General features: G+C 39.3%; 1 protein-coding gene across 3 annotated transcripts in view; it reads left to right on the top strand.

Moving 5' to 3' along the window:
* Positions 1–230: 230 nt before the first annotated feature.
* Positions 231–21,143, top strand: part of ADCY7 (adenylate cyclase 7) — a 64,345-nt gene continuing 43,432 nt past the window's right edge. Inside the window, exon 1 of one of the 3 annotated variants that reach the window (XM_062007115.1) lies at positions 231–338. The gene's annotated coding sequence lies outside the window, so the exon portion shown is untranslated. Of the gene's footprint in view, positions 339–13,923; positions 14,011–20,703; positions 20,783–21,143 lie in introns of those variants that run through there. The other 2 variants (XM_062007118.1, XM_062007116.1) reach the window with 2 other exon arrangements.

Below are 21,143 nucleotides of genomic sequence, written 5' to 3'. Positions count from 1 at the left end.
CGTTCCCCCATCACGGGGGTGTGTGGAAGGCTTAACGACCGAGGCGAGGCTGAGGCCGCCCCGCCGGGCTCCCGAGGGCCGGCAGCAGGCTGGCGCGCCGCGCGGAGCCCCCACGGCCGCCTCCACGGGGCCCGCGTCCCACCCACCACCCGCCAGGGGGCAGGAGGGGCGCTGCCGCCGCGCGGCCCGCCCTGCGCCGCGCCGGGGAGGCTCCGCGGGCCACAGAGACACCCCAGGCGGCGGCGGCGGCGGGAGGGGGCGGAGCGTCCGGCACCAGTCCGAGAGCCGCTGTCCCGCCGCTGCCCCGCCGCTGCCCGCTCCTCTTCCGCCGGCCACAGGTGAGAGACGACGGCGGGAGGGAAGGTGTCCGGGAGGGCGAGGGCTGGGGAGTCGCAGCCCGCTCTCCTGGAGCGGGGCCTCTGGCCACCCGCGGGCTCCGGCGGCCCCACTCCACGGAGCTCCAAGTTGAAAGCGTCGAAAACTCGATAGCTTTCTCGTATAGTGGTTATTTACTACCTCATATTACAACACATGATACACTTGGGAAGGGCGAACAAATTTTCAGGCCCATAAACCTTTCTTCGAGTTTATTTCGCTTAGAAGAGACAGATTTGGTGAGCTGCGAGGCCTGATAATTTACGTGTTTCTGCACAGCCGATGAATGGAGAAGTTACTCGCTGGGTTCGTGTCTTGTGCAGTAATGCACTCGAAAGCCAAAAGCTGACTCCTCTGTTAAGGGGTATTTTGAATACTTTTTTTTTTTTTGCTTGTACTGTATTTCTTTAGCACAAGAGAGCTTTAAATTGCTGAGAGAGGTACTTAAATATCCCGGGGAAACTTGAAATATCTGCCGAAGTTGGGTTTGTGTCTCTTTTACTGCTGAATAGGTAAGTTGCTTCTGATCTCAGTAGGATGTGTGCCTGCGTTGCTGTAACAAGTGAGCACTCTGTGTTAATAAAGGGTTTAAAACGCTTTAATAGATACAGTTTAGCATTTGATCATTATTGCTGGGGTCTTATGTTTGCCAGTGGCAGATAAAGTATGTTATTATATAGCAGGGGCATGTCAGTGACCCAGAACCACACTAACGTCTGTTGAACCTGAGACTTCTTTTATGGCCGGTAAAGATGTGTGGTCAGCAGAAGTGCTAAAGACTGGCAAAGAAACTTTGAAAACATTTTTGGACACAGAAATATACAGTGTAACTTTTGAATGGGATTCAACATAGAAATCTACTTTCTTCCTGACAGGTGGATTGTATTTTATTTGTATTGCTGTGTGCCTGACACACATGCTTGTGGCCCAAACCACACTGCACTAAGTTCTATATAAGTAGAAGGTGGGAGAAATCCATGCAAATGCATCTGATTCTGTGGCTTTGTTTCTCAGGTGGTTGTGATTTATTATAGGGAATAAAGTATCCTGTGCTAGATACTGCAATATGAAAATTTCTTCATAGTGAGAAATAGGAGGTAACTGTAGCTGCATTAGTGAGCTCATTTATGCCTTAAAAAGTACCACAAAGAAAATCTACATATATTTTGAGGATAAATAAAAGTAATTTGGTGATGTCATTTTTAAAGTATTACTTTTAAGGAAGCACGATTCCAGGAGAGAAAGTTTCTAGGAGGATTTCATGATTGTGTGTAGGTCCAAAATAAATACATAAACAAACTGTGGCAGTGTGGTTGTGTGTGTGTGTTGGGTGTTTTTGATTGTTTAGGTATCTTCACCTTTCAGATGTTGAAGTCCTGATCTGTAAGTTTTTGTACAATCCCCTATAGGTGGAAAAAGAATGTGTTGCAGGTTAAGACCTGTGATACAGTGTACTCAAGATATGCTTGTGTGCTTTTGGTTTTATACTTTTGGTGTGAACAAAGTACTTTTGAAAAAGATATTCACTGCAGTGGTTGACATTAAAAGCAGTATTTGCCAAAGTCACCCACACATTTACAGTTTCCCTCTACTCTGAGAAGCAGAATGGAAAAGGAGGAATATGTGGCATACCTCTGAAAACAGTAAGCCAATACTGACTTCTAATGGCCATTATAGCATGTTATTTATGGCTTAGAAGCCATTTCTAACAGCAATTAGGGTCATTTGGGGTTTTTGTAAAGCAGCCATTAAACTCCTTAATTTTTTTCTTAATGAAGCTAATGCCAACAGCATTAAGAGTAAACAGAGAATGTACTCCATTCCCTCATGTATGTGGATATTTATGTTCTTATGGTTTGTGCTAAGTGAAAGAGCAGGTGCTGGTTGAGAGCTAATTAGTTTAGGTGTTAGCTTAGAGACAAATGATCCTGGCTTCTGTTAATGGAGGTGTTTGTGTCATTGCCAGTTGCTTTTAGATTAAAAAAAAAAAGGAAAAAGAAAATATCCCTGGTGGAATTACCAAAAAGATACTTTCTAAACTGAATTCTTCGATTTATTCTTGGGTTACATGTTTGACTTGCATTTAGCATTACAGACTTTATGAAAATTACTTGTTCTGATTTTCATTTGTTATGAAGGCCACTTGACCCAGTGATTGCTCCCTTAGTCTCATGGTTTGTGTTGAAGATAAAATGTGTCTTTCTGGATAAGGATCCAGTACTTGAATTTGTTTGGTGTTTTGGATTAATAAAATTAGTCAAACTGCACAAAGCATCCGTGTGGCTTTTGTATTGAAAGTATCAATTGGAACTTCTATGTAGAAATATTTTTTTGTGTGTAAATCAATGACTGCTTTCTTACTGTAAGAAATCAGCCTAGGAATTGAGATGTGTAAGAGCAGATAGTCAATGGAATTGGTGGTGTTCTCTAGGTTACTGAGAGCTGCTTGCTTCAGTGCTGCTTTGTTCCACAGAGGTGTGAGGGTCTGTGTTCACTAGCGGTGAGCATACGTTGGCTGCTGGCTGAGCTATTCCCTTCTGCTGTTCTTTTGGGCTGAATGTGATGCTCTGTGTGAGAAGCATCTGTGTCCACAAGCAGTTCTGAAGAATTAGGCATACTGTTAAAAGTGGAGTTACAGACCTTGCTTAAACCAAAAAGGTTTTTCTGACGAAAACTGGGGCCTGGCTGAGCCAAAGATCACTCCTCTATTTAGAGCCCAGTCAGTATTAAAATTCTTAAATGCAATCCAGAGCTAACCAGTCTGTTCAAAGATCTGCTACATAAAAAGGGAGATAACCTGTTAAACTAGCATCTGCAAAGTTTCAAGATGATTATTTGCTGACAGGATGTTACAGTGTGAAATAGTTTGTAACCACTGTGCAGTTAGATCATCTCGTATTAAAATAAGGAAGTGCAGCTTGTTCCTTAGATCGGTGTGGTATGCTTCACAAGTAGTCCTTGTGTTGTGTTTGCTGAAAAATGTATTGATGTTTTACGTTTTGAAAACAGTAAAGACATTGATCTTGGTTTTCCTTATGCTATTATTTAAAAAACATATGACATTTTCACCTGGAAAAAATGCTGTCTTTAAAAAACCAGTTTTATCTCCTAACGAAAACCGTTGTCATTGTTACCTCCAGGGACTTGCAAAGAACTTCAAGTAACTCTTGCTCTTGTCTCTTATACCATCCTGTCTTTCTGAGTCACCTTGAGTAAGTTCCAGGCTCTGTCCCACAGCATCAAGCAGCAGGGTTAGTCACATGCAGGCATTAGAGCAAGGAATATGTTTAATCTTTCATTTGGAAGTGTTTCTCTTTGCTTAACAAGCGTAACATACAGTCATGTAAATAGGCTATATTTCCAGCACATCGTGTGTAGGTTGCTACTACTGACTCTTATCTCTTCAGAGTTAGTAAAATTAAGCTATAAAAGGTAAAATGTTTTTGTTAAGGTTACTCAAAGACAAATGAGGAATGGCAAAATTTAAGAACACGAAGCTGCTGTTTCTTTTCTAATCAAGGCATTGCAGTCCCTCAGTAGCTTGGAGTTTGAGTTTGTGACAAAATGTATCCTTCAAACTTACTTGTTTTGTGTAACATGTTTTGAGAAGCATTTATATAAAAATCAAATAAACCTTCTCCTCTGTGGCAACCAGGCAGCTATTTTGATTTTTACAGCACAGGCCTTGAAGTTCAAAGGCTTCAGATCTGTTGATACTTTAAAGATGACACAAAGTCAAAGCTGGTTCTCATGTGACATGGGGCTGCAGATACTGGTTTTCCTAAGAGCTTCCTTCACAGCTAATGGCCAAACTATTTGTCTCTTTAACAGCTGTTCTGCAATCTTCATTTCAGCATTAAAAGTAGCTTCTGGACTGTAATTAGAGTGAAGGATGGGGTGTGTTTAACTTCTGCTTCTGGGCATAAAACTGAGTAAGTAGCGTGTTCTTGTTAAAAACCAGAAGTAACAAAGATTACAAAGGCGGAAGCTAATGGCTTAAATCAGAGAAAGGTGACAAGTTTCTTTGGATAGCCTGACTGTTTCTGGCAACTTCTCAGTGAAGTGCCCCAGCACTATACCTATGTCTAGGCCTGCTGTGGTACATGTGTGTGTACTCAGGTAGCTTGCTGGGCCTTCTGCTGGAAATGACTGAACAAGATAATTTCCAGACTCATCCTCCTGTAGCCTGCATCACAGTTTGCTAAAAGAGTAGTGAGAGGGCTTCTGTTTTGTGTGATGAAGAAACAAGAACTATTTGACGTGCAAGTTGAGCCCACAACAAAAGGAATGTGTTTCTCTGAGATACTCAGTAAATATAGCAATAAATCCTCTTTTAAGTAATGCTGCCTTGTAAATGACTGGTTATAATGCTGCAAGAATACTCTTGTAATATAATCAATAGGAAAGTGTTTTAAAAGGACTTTTAAGTTGTAAGGTCTTAAGAGTGCATGCTTTCTTTCAAGGATGGAGACAACACAGAGAAGTGTTTTATAGCTAGATAAATGTGGAAATAGTTTACATGTGACTGTATTACTTGGGTTTTAATTTGTTACTTTTGTTGTGACTGATAACGATTAGTTAGCATTTCAGTGAGTTGAAGTAATTATTTCCATAAGATGCTCTTCATTTGTAAAATAGTCTGGGTTTTAGTCATTATTTATTTAATGTCCAGTTTGTGCTGTTAAGTTTTCTTTTTATTATAAAAATACAATCATTCATACTAGAGGATTCTTTTAAAGAAATGATTGATGATCAAGCCACCTAGCAGTGACTAATTCTTACTTGGATACTGGGTTCCATCCAAGTAACCAAAGTGGTGAGGAAACAAAGGTGCCAATAGAATGACGAAGCACATGGAAGGGCTGGGTGATGAGTGCAGCTGGGAAGGAGCCATCAAAGGTGGATTCAAGCAGGCTGAGCTCATCAAGGTTTATTCAAAGTCAACTGAGATTAATGGAAATAGGCAATAAAACTCTGACCATTTAAATGCCAGATATTCTTAGCACCTGGCTCATGTCAACCCATGTCCATCTGTTATGGTATTTCAGGCAAGATCTGTTTGCTGAAATAAGTTCAAATTTAGACTGTGGGGGAAAAAATGAATTGGGTCAAGCTGAAAGAGGATGAACTTAGTACTGGGGCTTTTCTGTGTGTCTGTGTATTTTTCTCTGTTACTGCCACTGAGTTTATGTGGAACTAAACAATAAAAAAAATAAATTCCAGTAGCAGAACAGAATTTTGGTTTCAATTTCCTCATTTGAAAGGAAACTGGGGCATGGCTATCAAAAATTTTCACTTCCTGACATTTTCTGCCTGCTCTTCTGCTCCTTCTCTGCTGTTTTAGCCTGCTGCCATGAAGGTGCCTGTCGCTTCAATGCCAAGGAAACATTTATTTACTTGCAAGGTACACATGTACTGGAGTAAGCTAAAATAAATGACAGAAGGAGTGAGAAATGTCCGTAGTCATTACATTTTAATCAGGATCTGGGTTTTGAGGTGAAAATGCTTTAAAAAATCTTATCATGGATAAGGCCAATTAATTCTGATACTTAAATTGTGCAACTTCTTACTGTCCTGCCTGTTCCAGGTGTAGTACATGTACTAGTGTATCTAGGCCCCGTGCAATTTATAAGAAGAGAAAAATAGAGGCAAAGTATACTTCTGTGGATATGTAAGTTGCAGGTTACTGGCCTGATTTATTTTATTCTGCCATCAGAAGGGAGGGTGGGTGTTGCAGGGTGAGTGAGCTTTTTCCCCTCTTTTTAGGTCAGAGGAGCATCTGCAATTCATCTCGCAAGGAGGGAAAACAAGCAGGTGTGTCTCGTAGGCTAAAGCTGTAATCCTGAGGAGCTCCCTGTCTACACACTCAGCAGTGGTCAGCACCAGGCAGGGAGGGTAAAGGTGCCCCCTTGGTACAGCTGGAGCTTTGGTGGAGCTTGCCTGGGCGTGAGAAGAGCCAGGAAGATCTCTCCTCTGGTGTGTACCCTCTGGCAGTGGACTTAGAAGTCCACTGCCAGAAATATTTTTATTAGCTCAGAAATATATTATTAGCTCAGAAATATTTTTATTTCCTCTAGAATTGACATAATCTGCTGGTCACATCACAATCTCTTGAGCTGATTGAGATTTGGCCTTTTTGGGCCAAATTTTGCTCTGTATTCATATATCCACAAGTTAATTTATTTTCAGCCAGGACTTGTGTATACACAGGAGGGCACAGCTTCTTTTGGGAGTGTCCTGGGAACTTTCAAGTCCTTTCTGCTCACTAGTTATGTGAAAATGAGTAAGGATGGTCGTGTAAATTTCTTTTTTTTTCTTTCTAGAAATACTCCTATATGGCTTTGCATCTGCTCCTGCCTTTATAGTCAATAGAGGGTGTGATTTTTATGGTGTAGCTAAGCTGGCCCAGCAAGGCTGAGAGCGGGCAGCGCTGCTCGCTTCCTCTCTCTGTGCCCCCACCGCTCGCTCAGCTCAGCACTGGTGCTCATCTGACCTGCTGGAGAGCTGATTCATAGAACTAAATGGGCAAAAAGCTGCTGCCTTTTTTTTTTTTTAATAGGATAAGCATTTTTTAAAGGTCTGATTTTATTTATTTTTCCTCTGTAGGAACAGAACAGCCAGACTAGAGGAAGTGCCAAGAACATGCTGTAGAACTTCTGGAGAGACAGGCAGGGATGATTCCCTCCTCTTTGGTAGTGGGTGTACAATAAAACTGTGCTTCTGATTATCCAAGTATAAATTACACTTCTCCAGACATGCTGGAAAAATGACCTGGACTGTGCTTTGATTTGAGGTATTGCTAATGGAATTGTTAGCCCAATTTCACTAGTTGTTAAGAAAGAGCTCTGCTCCTCTGCTGGACTTGTACAGCAGGAAATTACTGTGAAAATATTTCACTGCAGTACTTTTTCAATATCACCTATATTTTATTGTAAATTCCTGAGGGTATCCTGTTTTGGATTTAGTAGTCTTTATTTTTAGTCTGCTAATTATAATACAGTCACAGCTACAAGCCTCCACTCTCTTTCTCCTCAGGATGCTGTACTGATTTTAAAATAAAGCAAAAGATGCATTGCAACACTATAGTGACAATTCACAGCTGTTGAAAGCCAGTCAAAGCTAGGAACTGCTCTGAGAAAGCGAGACTTTAATTTGATAACAGTACAAACACCATGTTTAACTTTCGAAGAAACAGGAAAAACACCCCAGTGTAGTTACTTTGTGAAAATTATTTTGATGCAGTTCTTAGAGTGCCACATTAGGCACAGTTCCACACAGGCAGTTTTATTTTCCCCGGCGAGCTGATGTCTTGATTACTTGCCTGTTCAGGACTCACAGAGTGGTAGAACGTGTTTTAGTGACACAGATTGTCAGCGTGAGCAGAACTGCATATGGATGTTAATTGCTTCTGGTCAGGAGCAGACCAATAAATGAACAACGCTGGAGATTAAATTGCAATTCATGAATAATAGGGGAATTTTGCTTTTCAAGATTCTGGGTGGATTTAGGCAAGAATTAAGAGCTGTTCTTATGTTTGACTGTGTGCCACGAATGTTTAGCAAGCATGTTTACACAGGGAATTTGGATGTAGTTGTAGCAAAAGTGATTTACCAGAGTAGCATTAAACACTTGCTTTACATGTTGAATTAATTTTTGCCCTACTTTTACGCAGGCTACTGTATTTAGAAATGCATCCTACTATGCTTATTTTTAACTGCAATGAAATATGGATCCTTAATCAGCAATGGTTAGGCTTTCTTTGTAGTTATCTCTGCTGTCAATAAAAAGATGTATATGTATATATAAAGATACATGTATCTGTATGAATAAAAACCCTAAAGCATCATTTATGGAGGCTACAGAATCTAAGACAGTGTGTTGGTTTGTTTTTATCTTGCTGGGTGTGTATCAGAATACTGGGCATCATTCCTCGGGCTGGTGCATTTACAAATGGATAAGCAGTGTTTTAAGAAACACTTGCCAAAATAAACCCCCAAACAACCAAACTTATTACTTGCTGGGAAGCCTGTGGAGTGTTGTCTGTATAAAGTATGAGAAGTCTAGGAATCAGAAAGCTGAGGCTCAGTTAATTTGCTTTCTCATTTAAACCAAGGCGAGGGGTGAGGCAACATTTCTCCAGTGCAATATATTCAGTGTAGCTTTCAGCACACTGAATAACATAGTTGTAGTAGTTGGAAAGGGGTGAGGTGATGCAGTTCTTATGTGCTATAAAAACATTCTCACTAGAAACAGGGGCTTTCAAGAGGGCAAAGAAGTGATGGGGTACGGGCAGGGTGGGAGGAGGAAGAAGGATTTGTTTGTGGTGCTGCCCTCAGAAATGGGTTAACTTTAGGTTGCAGGCAGAGGAGACCTAATTGTATTGTGTAGTAATACTATAGTGGACTTGGGAAAAACTTATCCTGATGAAGAGTCAGACTAGGTTAATGATAATGTTAAGATGGGGATTCTGGAGATATCAAAAGAGGGAAAGCAGTGTGTGTCTTCTGGAGACCTGGTGTGCTTTAAAAGCACTTCTTCATGCAGCTACTGAATGCATTGGAGACCAAATGCTCCAGGAATACTTTGTTAGTTGCTGAGATCTAAACATTGCTGTCAGAGCAATGGCTCAGCAGCAGCCAGGAGAAGCATGCAGACTCTGAGTGGGGAACAACTTCATCTCTCTTTCCAGTGTTATGGTTGAGTTTTAACAAGTTATCTTCTTGTATGCTAGTTAGTGATGTTATCACACTGATTTATGCTTTCTCTGCAAGACACCAGCTAGCTGTATTTGTGTCCATCCCATATGTGAGTGCTTTAAGCACCTTGGGGTTCTGGATGCTGCCTGCCTGCATTCACTCAGCCTGGATGTTAAAATTACTGCCAACTCTCAGCATCTGTTTGAAGCAAACTGAATAGTCCCATCTGCTGTGAACACTTAACTCTTGAAGGCATGGGATAGATACAGTCACCAAGATACATAGCTAGTTTTAAAGGCAGTTTTCCAGGTGATAGTGGAGATAGGTGCTCAGTGTAAAACAGACTGTAGTGCACACTGTTCTCCAAATCTCCTTTCTTTGGAGTGTTCTTTGGCATGTAGTCAATGCTTTCCAAGGTTCCCATGTCCCCATTCCTGTCCACGATGCCCCCAGCACAGGCTTTTCTTTGCTCCATGAGAAAGATCCAGGCACTTTGATTCTCTTGCTGTTCCCTCTGCTGCTGTGTGACTCTCTGGTCAGTTGCAAGCCCTTGGGTGGTCTGTTACCACACAATTTGAGTTCAGACCTGAAAAACTGGTTTTTATAGGCACTAACCACCTGTTCTGCTAGGGAATGGCCCAGGTAATTGTGGATGGTCTAATTGTGGATGTCTTGTTCAGCAGGAGAAGCTGAGTGTTGCTCCTCCCTCTACACAGTGCCATACAACCCACCCTTCCTAACTGTGCTCTCCTTCTTGAATGAGAAAATGTTATGTTTAAAGAGCATTAGTAATGCCCAGCTCAACTTCATAATATGTATGTAGGTTCCTGAGATAGTTGTAAGGAATTTGAGATTACAGAGAAAAGCTGCTTATAATACAGTTGTTCTGTCTGGGCGCAATATTTCTGCATCCAGTAGTGTGTGCAGCCAGGCGGCATGTTTTAGCTTCTGATGTAAACCTGTATTCTCACATCAGGGGAGCAACTCTGTAATTGTGACAACACCAGTTTTTAGACACTGACTGAGCAGGTAACAGGTCTGCATTCTGACCTAAGAGAATGACTGCACAAACTGTGGACAAAAGTGCCTTGGTTGTTACCTGTGTATAATGTTATCCTACATAAGGTAAATGTGAGACAGGTTATTCTACTTTCCTTTACAGGAGGCTAGGAGTTTGTACATTGGCAATTACTAAGAGAGATTTTACATGCTATTAATTGTCATGTATGAATAATTAATTTGTGTAACTAGGTAGTTAGTTTTCTTTACCATGGTAGCCTTTAAAAAAAGAGAACTCTTTAAAATCCACTTAGTTTGATAACTTGAACAGACCATTTATGGAACAAAAACTATATTGTATGCCTTTTGATTGGAAATAATGCTTGTTTAAGAATGATCCCAGGATGTAGTTTTATGTAGCTCTAAGCTGCTTGGGATGTTTGCCTGTTTTCCCATAAACTATTCATTATTAATTCTTTTCCATGATAATGTGTAGCTAGCAGATGGGAAGGCAGGCAATGGCGATTTTTTTTCCTACCTGCCTTTCTCTGTTGAAAAAAAAAACAAGAAATAAAAGCTTGGTTTTTTGTTTCAAAGGTGATAAGCTGGAGGAGAGCACCCTTCTTGCAATATTGCCACATATAGCTTTTGGTTATGAGTTGGAAGAAGTGTTTCAAAATTTTAAAGCTCATCTTTCACTTCTCGTATTAATTTTGATCTATTTTTGGCCTCAGTTGAGTCCAGTACAAAAAACTTTGTTTAAAATACAGTCTTATGATTTCAGTGTTCACTAAAATTGTCTGCTATCATTAATATTCTGATAAAGGATTAACCTTGTGAACCAGCACACTAAATTGTTCTTATAACTTCCTTCCTGTCTTAGTGGAGAAGTCATCAAACTTTTAAGCACTTTCCTTGCACCTATGGTGTACATTTTTACATGTATTTCCCTATAATGAAATAGGAATTTTAGATTTCAAGCACTCTAAATGAAGGGATATATGGCTAATATTATTTGCTGTGCTTCTGGAATGTGCCATAGGGTTTTGTATTTATGCACTTACCTTGGTTTTGTGCCTTATTTCTGAACAAGAACTAGAGATACAGCCTTCTCAAAGCAGTGCTAACACAAAAGTCTGCTTTTATTGATAAGCTTCCTGGATTTTCTTTTGCTTGACTTCTGCCAGAATATCAATATACCTTTCCTTGTTAGTGATTTCTTGACCTGGATTTACCATGCCGTCTGCATTCCTTGATGCATCATTCACTGAGTTGTCTCTTTTCCTTTGACTGACCCCTTCTTGACTGTTTCTGTAGGGTCACAAAAGAAAGGCAAACTGGGAAGTCACTCTAGTGCTTGGAGGGGGAGAAGGCCAAGTGCTCTCCCTGTCTGCAAGTGGGGAGGATCAGACTGTCAGGATTCAGTCTGTCTCACCTCTGGGGAGGTCATGCACGGCTGTGATAGTTCCTCAGGAGCGGGGTGTGTTCCACCCCAGTGCTGCAATCTGCTTTCACAGTACAAACTGCAGAAAGAGGCATGAGGATTACACACATGCAGCAGCACTTAATTCAGCCTTTTCTCACAGTTGTGACTTTTATGTGTTGCTCTTTGTTTAAAGGATACATTTCTAACCCTATTTTTGTGCTAGCTTCCAGGCTTCATGTCAGCCAAGGGAGGGTACTTTAGGTGAAATTTGTAATTAAACAACACTTGAAAGAATGTATGTATTAGTTATTATATTTGCTATCATTCATATATTTTTTGGCAAGTCTTAATATTTGTTGTGATGACTTAAATCCTTGCTGTATGTTTACAGGACAGATTTCTTTTCAGCCATGAGAATAGTATTCATAGTGTATGTAAAATATCCCCTGTACTTGATTGCAGCTTGGAGTTTACTTTTTTTTTACTCCTTTGTGCGTCATCCTGTCTAAGAATTCAGGATTTCATAAATCAGTGCTTTGGGTGGTGAATTCTGTGAGTGCTAGTTTCATATTCATTGTCCTTAGCTATTGTCTAAATACAGAAACCTTTTCTTAATGCTTTCTTAATTTGTGCTTGCTCCTGACAATGTACAATTTCTTTCCCAATGGCACACACTTTTTACCCCACTGTTTCTGGGGATTTTTTTTTAGAGCATCACTTGACCTATTAATACCTTCTTGCAATTCTGTAGTGTCTTCCCCACACATGATTTGTTCAAATTCTGTCTCAAACTGAGAGTTTGTGTGAAAGGCAGTCTCCTCCTGTGCCCCTCACTGAACATATTCATGCAGTTCTGTCTTTTTGTAAAAACACTCCGGAACATCTAGAATGTTTCAAAACTTCTGTTTTGACTATTTGCTTGTACTTAATTGCAACTTATTTTTTCATTTGTTTTTGTGCTTGAGTATGCTTATATGTATACTTGACAAAGAGATGGTGATGAAATTATTGCTATAGTCTAACATATATGTGCCTGAATACTTACAGTCCTTTTAAGGGGTTAATTAGATTTTTTAAAAATACATACCAGACATTTTCACTTCCATTTTGTACTTTCCCTTCCTCATTTCTGACTTCTTGTACTCTCTGTATGTCAAGGCTTGACATGGTGATAAAGTAGTAAAAGTCCAGCTGTAAACCAGTGGTTTATGATTTAAAGAAATGTTACAGCATTTTTATGTCTGTGTGTAATACGTAGAGTAGCTAAAAATGTAGATGTGCCTGTTTTATGTGTGGTTTAGGTCCCTGAAGGGTTGCATATGGCTTCTGTTTTTCCTTATCCCAAAACATTTGGCTGTCAGCTCTTACATGAAGTGGGCTGACTCAATGATAGATATGAATACAGGATTTGCAATATTGTGCATTATATTGTATTTCAGTGGTTTCTGCTTCATTTGTTCCATTTTTGCCTTTGAGATACTTTCAAGCATCATGGTATTTCATAGTGAAACTTTGTTGAAGTCAGTTAAATGGCTTTATTTAAAATCAACAGACATGTCTGAGGGGAAGTGTTAGTGTAAAAGTGGGGTTTGGATTTGTAAATATTTGAGGAGTGTGTTACTTCAGGAACACTGCACACACAAAAATGTTTGTGGCTTTTTCTTTTCTTCCTCAGTGGAAACTCTTTCTAGACTGGTAATCAAATGCAAAAGTACTTGGTTTTGAGATTTGTCTAGGGAAGGTGTGAGAGCTACATAAAATATGTATTATGAACTGCAAAATGATCACAAAATTATATTTCTTCAGTTTGTGTGTTTAAATCTCTTTTGGATAAAAACATGAGCTAAGATTTTTAAACAGTTCTTTTTATCTTGAAACTCCTTCAGTGAATCCTCCCTGCACTCAAGTACAGATACTTTTGGTATTCATTTTCCTTTGCAACAGTTGTAAATTGGGGTTTTTTTCCTGTATGAAATTACTCTTTTTTTAGGCAGCAAACCTGAAGTACAATTTAGTGGTGGAAGCACAAATCTGGCAGTCAAAAGGTGTGAACAGTGTTTGTAGGGTGATTCTAGCAAGTCAGACTTTTTTCTGGCTTTTTCTTTCTGCAAAATATTGATAGAAACAAAAGTACAGAAGGTTTTATTTACTCATCTTGGAGGCCCCCAGACAAAAATGGAAAGTGTTCTGGACACTAACAGTAATTTGGCTGCTGGAAGTTGCCCAAAGTACTGGCAGTATGTCTCGCTCTTACTGAAAAATAAAGTAGTTCTCTTTTTTTAATAAGCGTAAGTCAGCTTGGATGCTGCTCGGCAGCCTGTTGTGAAAGTCATCACTTCTAATAGCACAGTGCCCCAGGGACTGCTGCAGGGCATTGACTGGCTCAGTACTGACTCAGAGCTGAAATCTGTTGACACTGCTCATCTAGAAAAATGATGCCATTATGACTCTCCTCTCTAGTCTGGGAAAGCATCTTGGATCTCATCGTTCACATCTCCAGTTTTCAGAGATGAGGTGAGCCAGTCAGACCAGGGTGAGTCTTCCCTGCTTGTGTGTGTTGATCGGTTACTGTTCTTTAAATTCTTGACTATTTCCCACAGGTTATGGATTGGGTATAACTAAACTGTTAATGGCTTTTCTCAGTTGTTAAAATAGAGAATTACACACCACCTTGACTACTTCTTTTAGCAGAGGCATTGAGAGGTCTCTTTTTCCCCTGAGAAACTGATCTTTTCTGTTGGTGACTCTTGCCTAGCATCTCTGCAGGCTATCCCTTGTATTGGTGCTCATGTGGGAGCAGAATTCCTTCCCATAATGACTGAGCCACACTTTCAGGTTAAGGAGCACCTTCCTGCTGTCAGCTCCGTATTCTGTAGCCAGCTGCTCTCAGCTGTGCTGGCCCTGTTGCTCACGAAGCTGCACTGCCCACAATCACAGATCTCATCTGCCTCTTAGGCAAAATGAAACAAAACCTGGGAGACACAAATTGCTATTTTTAAGCTTATCTGACTGCATGTGGATCTAGAAACAGCAAGGTGCACATAAGGAAAGAATGGCATGGTGACAAGGTAAGAGGAAGTGTGACGGGAAAGAGGAGGTTAAACTTATTGAGCAAATATTACTGGAGATGCCCCTGTCGAGAGCTGTAGCCAACACCTGTGGATTCAGTTGCTTAAAAAGAACAGCACAAGTTTCCTTTATAGATTTGTTTAACTGAAACTCTGTGTATAGAGAGGGTGGTGATTTATGAATAAACATGTGTTTGCTGTATGAGATATTTGTATTTGAATGCATTCCTGGTAGTGATACATCTGGCTTCCCCCCTTATATTGGGGTTTGTTTGCTTGAGCAGTGAATTGTACTTTAGAAATAAGGAAGTGATGGTAATGTGTCAGCTTGAACTGCATGTTAAAAAACGCAGTGCTCATGTTACAACTGTGTGAAAGGAATGAAAGGAACTTGGTAATTTCATCCACTGTTCTGTCTTGCCATTGCTTAGAGATACTGGTTTCATTTGCCACTGAAAAAAAGTGGCATAAATGAAAGATTCCCTCTCCTCTGGAACCAAATTTCCAGCACTGATTCGCCGTCATGTTTTTGTAACCGCCACGTCTGTCAGTGGGAGTTGAAGCACTGCCAGTCTGCTATCCTTAACATCATGCATTCTTATTTAATTACATATTTATTTTTAATGTAATAACATTACGCAATAACCCAGTTATTATTTTGTGATATTTAAAGCCCAGCATTGTGCTTCCTGCCATAGCTGATAGAACATTTTACTACAGGGATTATATCCGTTTCTGGAAGTAAGAGATTCAAGCTGAACAAAGATTTAAGTGCCAATGAAGATGTTTACTGTAATTGTTGTAGTCCAAAATTATTTCTATCTTATAAGCTTGGGAATGCTGTATTGCTAAAATGTCTTGTGAGTATTCATTTGTTTTGCTGCCACCTTTTGTGAGTGGATGATAGTACTAGATCAGTTGCTTTGGGAAAGAAAAAAAGGACACCACACAGAGCCAGCCAGCCAGCAGGAAATCTGTGGGAGAGCCAAAAGATGGAAAATACGTTTTGAGTTTTTTGCTTTAACCACAGTGGTTATCTTTCTCATACAGGGTCTAAGGGCTTCAGAAGGTTTGGAGAATTTGTATGTGCACAGGATGGAAAGATGGGATTACAGGCGAGAAAAATACCTCTGGAATTTATTGTACTTTAACCGCAGGATGTGGTTATTGAAATAACATTCTTGGGGTTTTGGCAATATCTGGATCTCAGGCCTGCTCATAAACTGTGCTGAACAGCTCCAGTGGAAGCTAAAAGTAATCAGAATTTTGAAAAGTGAGTAGATGTCTGTGCCCCTAAATGAGTGGTTTGTGCTTCTGCAGGAACTCTCTCATCTACCAGATAAGGCTTGGCCAGTGGACTCTGACGAGCCTGCGTTCTCTTCCCAGATCTGCTCCCGAGGTGCTTCATAGCATTGATTTCGGCTGAGCACTTTCCCTATGTATAAGTGCTGGTTTTCTCTTTGTGGTTCTATGTAGAATGTGAAGTCTTTGAATCATGGGTTGTCTCTTTAGGAAACTACTAGCAGGTCAGATCTTAGGGCTATGGTTTAAGTCTGATATTAGTTTGTATTTTGTTGATGTTCATAAAAGCTTTTTTCCATTCTCAACATCAAAAGATAAACTAAGGGATTTCATGCATGTAGTGTAGTTTAATTACATTTTCATTAAAAGCTATTGCTTTTTCTCAGTTTTGAATGGTTAGCTTCCAGATGATAATTCTGAATTTCTGTCACTTTTGTGTTTTTAATTTCATTATGCCATTTGATCTACCTATAGGTGAATAGTTGAGTCCACTGTTGCATTATTATTTTGCCACGTTTTCAGTCTCCTTTGGTTGATCCTCTAGGATTCTAGCTCTATAATGCTTTTCACTCAGGCTAGTTTTGGTGTAAATTCCTGTCCCTACCAACCCTGTCAAGGTACACATGTAAAACAGAGAGCAGGATGAATGTATTGAAAGAAAGAGTTTCATGTAAAACCCACACTGGGTTTGCCAAAGCGCTTCCACTGGAGCTGGAGAGCTGCAGTTGTAAGAGTGGAAACCATGTGTTTCTTTGAGTTACCTTTGTAGATATGATGTTTCTGTTGTTTCATTTGCTTGTTAAAAAAAAAAAAAGGTGCAATTTTAGATGTGAACTAGTTTAAATATGAAGGTGCAATTTTAGATGTGAACTAGTTTAAATATGAACTACCGTGTCCTAAGTTCTTAATTAACTCCTAGTGCCAGGCAGAAAACCGCTAATTACTGAAACTGGAAACCGCTCCAGCAGTGCTACGTAATCTTTAGACCTGTCAGAGCAAGAAAGATTGCACCAGAGACTCTTGGAGACCTTCTTAGCAGTACTTTTAAGATTTGCTCTGCATGTGTATTTTCTTCAGTCTTCTCACGTTCAGGAAACAGTTCCTGCATTATTTAAGTTTTATTCCCAAGGGACCAGAAACCAGTCTTTGTGTAGAAATGTAGTTTTCTAGGTTTATCCATAGGAGGATCTCATTTTATATAAGACAATGGAAGCCAAGTTCAAATGCAAAAAGAGGTAAGATGAAGAAGGGACCTGAAGGCTGTTTGTTCAGTGAGTTGTAATACATAGTCAGCATGCTCCTTCATGTTCTAGGTTAGGAATTTTAAAACTCATTTTACGGGAGAAATTGTTACACTCGACTCATGGTTTTCAGTGTAATTTTGGAGGTAGTGTGGGAGAGGATGTAGTCTTAGTTTATGTAATATTATTTGCTTTGTTTTGACTTTATTTTTTTGTTCCAGAGCATTTATATTGTTTCTGCAATAATCTGTCTTCTGTGCTTCTGAATAAAGTAAACTTAAACTGAGCATCAGATCAATTTGTATTTGCTTACGCTACCATTTAGGATAATATGGAAGTGATTTTTAGAAGATCTGCAGCTGTTAGCCAGGGAATAGAAAGAAATGCCTTAGTATTTGTAATAGTTTTAGTTTTATTTGTAAATTATTTTTATTTTTAAAAGGACAATATAGAATATATTTTTAACATTTCCCAAAAACATGGAGAGTTCTTAAATCTGTCCTATATGTAGCTGAGGGGGAAATACCTGCAGTAGTGCTGTAACAGGCTGCCCAGATGGGTTATTGAGTATCCTCTGGAGATATTGAAAACCTACCTGGACGAGTTCTTGTGTGACCTACTATAGGTGGTCCTGCTGTGGCAGGGAGATTGGACTGGATGATCTTTCGAGGTCCCTTCCAACACTTCAGATTCTGTGATTCTGTAACACAGTGTCTGAAGCATCCATCTATTAATCTGTCTGAAGTCTAGAATATTATTTTAATAATGCAGATCACATTTTTGTTTTTAAAAGCTTTTGTTCAGTTACAAGTACTGTAATGAAATGTTACAGATTTGATATAAAATAGATCCAAACCTGTACCAAGTACACATTATGCCACTATATTTTGCCTCAAAAGACTTCAAATGAATGTCAGTATTTCAATGCAGAATATTTATGAGTGTAGGAATTAAAAAATTATACCAAAAAATCCTGTAAAATATTTAATTTGTCAGTGTAAATGTGATTAATTTGAACTAAATTAAGACACCTCTACATTCTGGGTGTTCAGGATGAGCATTTGAATTAAGGCTCCATCGGTAATGGTCTTGCTGTTACACCTTACTAGCAGGGTAAACTCTTGAGACTCATGGCAACTTTATGCTTTTAGGTTAATAAATAAACTGAGAGATAACCAGAAACCCTTGGTGTACTGCAGTGTTTCTTTAGATGTGTCCACTGAACCAGTCAGAAAGTCTGAGTAAGGATAGTGTGCACATTATTGAAAACAGCAGTCGAAGCTGTTATCATTAGTAATTTCTACTTGTCTTTTAAATAATAAACTACTAGTCAGAATACAAAGTATGTCTCATAACTGGTTCAAAAGAAAACAGTGAAGGGATTTTCTTTTTTTGAAGAAAAAGAAGACAAAGTTGTATAATTTCCATGATTACAATAAATCTGAATTTCCGCGTCTTAGTTGATACACAGGTGAATGATCAGTGAACAGATATCTTGAATAAAACTGGGAAGAGTCAAATAATTTTGTAAGTCTTTTCTCTAAACAGGTGTTACATTTGGTGAAGCAAGATAAATCTGAGGTTTCATGATACAAAAATAATCCATCTTTCCATTCTGGAGTTTTTGTTATGTGAAAATTGTTGTATCTTGAAGCTAATGAAGTCTCCCTGAAATTAACCCAGAACTATTATTGTGTGCTTCACTTCTTTATGCTCTTCTGAATGCTACAAACAGAAACCAAAGAAAAGTCTTGAAAATAGTAAGACGTTTTTCTTAGTACTGCGGGGTTTTGGTTTTTTGACCAATTTAAGCTTGATAAAGTTTAGATATTAAAAAAAAACCCAACTCAACCTATGCTAAAGCAGATCTGTGCTGCAGGTGCACCATTGATCCATCTACCAGGTCAATACTACGCAAATAACAACTTGGTAGGTGTGAAAATCAACTGCTGTTATAGCAGCAAGGTGCAGTGCTCCTAATGTAACTGGTTAAATGTTCTTCAGTCAGAATGAAAATGGCCTGCAAGCTGTTGCTAGGGAATAGGCGCCTGTGGTTAGTGTTGAATGCAGAGAGGTTCGTCTGTCTTGCAGATTAAAAAATATCTCCAAGTACTTAGTCTGTGTATCACTTTACTTCCGGAAACTTGCTGCTTATCAGCAGCCTGGTCTCGGTGCCTCTGAGAAGATTCAGTTACAAATAGAGAGAGAATCTTTCTGTCTTTTTGTTAATCCCTCCTCCCCCACCCTTTTTACATTTTGAGATAAAGCATTTGTTTCACTTGTTGTCTTTGTTTATAATGCCTGTGTATGATAGGAAGTGTACTGTCCTCAGGACCTGATCCCACTTCTAGGAGGGCAGCATCTTGATCCCTCTGCAACTGAAGTGAATCTTGTGTTTAACTGTTTATCAGGGACTCTGGTGAAAGTTGTGTTTTGAGATGTATTTTTAAAAACCACAATAAAATAAAAAATATCAGTGAAACTTTGTGATTTGGTATGTCCTTGAGTTGATTTTCTGAAAGCTAACTAGGTACATCACAAGTATGAATTGCTACAATTAAGCACCTTCATAAACATTAGAAACAAAAGCTCTGAGTCCTTTAGCTCCTCTTCTAAAATCTCTGCTGAGTGTTGTTTCTGGGATGATTTTTTTTAAAACTGTCACAGTATGTTTTTCTAAAATGCATTGTGAATGCACTGTGAACAAAGCCAAGAGCTGTCATGTATGATGTGGATTACCCTACTAGAGAGCTGGTCCCTTAAGAATGGTAAACTGGCCATGACTTCTGATCATCTGCCTACCTGGAGATCCAATTTTCTGTTCACCACATCCTAGGAATGTGCCTTTATGCCCTTTTTGTGCTCTATGACATGCAAATCTAGTGGGCAGAATCTTTTAGTTTCCCCACTAGCAGTAGATAAATCTCTATCCAAAGCTACACAGTGCAGGGAAGGAATGTTTTGTTTTGCTTTCTTTTACTGGTTTTCCTGACACATTGTCATATTTACTGATCTGTGACCTAAAGTCCCAAACTGTATTTTATGCCATTTTGAATGATACATTATTTAATTCAAGATTTTCTTCTTGGGGTGGTTTTAAAAATTGTTGATACTTGTGTATAATAAAACTTACTGAAAAAATTAGGGCTTTCATTATCATGAATGCTGTAAAAGCTAGTAAAATGTTCTTCTTGTAGTTTTAGCAGAGTATCTTTGCTGTCACACAAGCCTTGCTTGAAAAGCATTGGGATCACTTAGCATAAAGATGATACCTTTGATCAGTCTTCAGCCTCCTACTCAGACATTTCCATCTGTCATTAAGTATTTCAATCAAGTTATGCTCATGCTCGAGCTTGCCACAATATAGTTAAGTACTTTTTCTTCTATTGATTGTCTGGGTAGAAGGTTCATAATACATGGAGATTAAGTAGTTTTTTCCTCCTTCAACTGTGAGGGGAAGAAATAGAAGCATTATTAGTGCTTACAGTGGTCGTTGGAGTAAAGATTCCCTGTTTTATTGCAGGTTGATGTGTATGATACATCAACTATTTAGTGTTGAGCATCATACCTGTATGGGCTGCACTCACTCTGCTGCAGGAATTGCAAACTGATGGAACAGACCATAGTGGAGTGGAAAAATACAACTTTTGCTGATGAATCATGTGGCCTGTAATGGTAAGCAAACGATAAGCATGTGTTTTGAAGACCACAAAACCCAGGAGTAAGCTGTTACGCCCAGCTCAGCATCACAGTCCAAGTAAAAAGCTCTCATTCAATGACTGTACACAGCCCTTGGGTATTTGTTAGGTGCTGATCAGTTATAACCTTCTGTAGGGTAGTGGAAATTCACTATTTGGAAAGTTGTTCTGTAGGCTTGATATTGCTCTGAGGCAATGACTCCATAGATTTTTAGAAAAGTGACTTTTTCTACATCCTAAAGTTTTACTATGGCTATTGTGTTGTTTCAGGTTTTTGGTGTTAGCTAGTTCTGGTTTAATTCTTATTAGCTGGACTTAGTATCAGCAAATCCAAAGGA

Source organism: Colius striatus, chromosome 14, assembly GCF_028858725.1.
Source record: "Colius striatus isolate bColStr4 chromosome 14, bColStr4.1.hap1, whole genome shotgun sequence".
Classification (NCBI taxonomy): Eukaryota; Metazoa; Chordata; class Aves; order Coliiformes; family Coliidae; genus Colius; species Colius striatus.
Note: the sequence above shows the minus strand (reverse complement) of the source record. Positions and strands in the feature narration are given on the sequence as shown.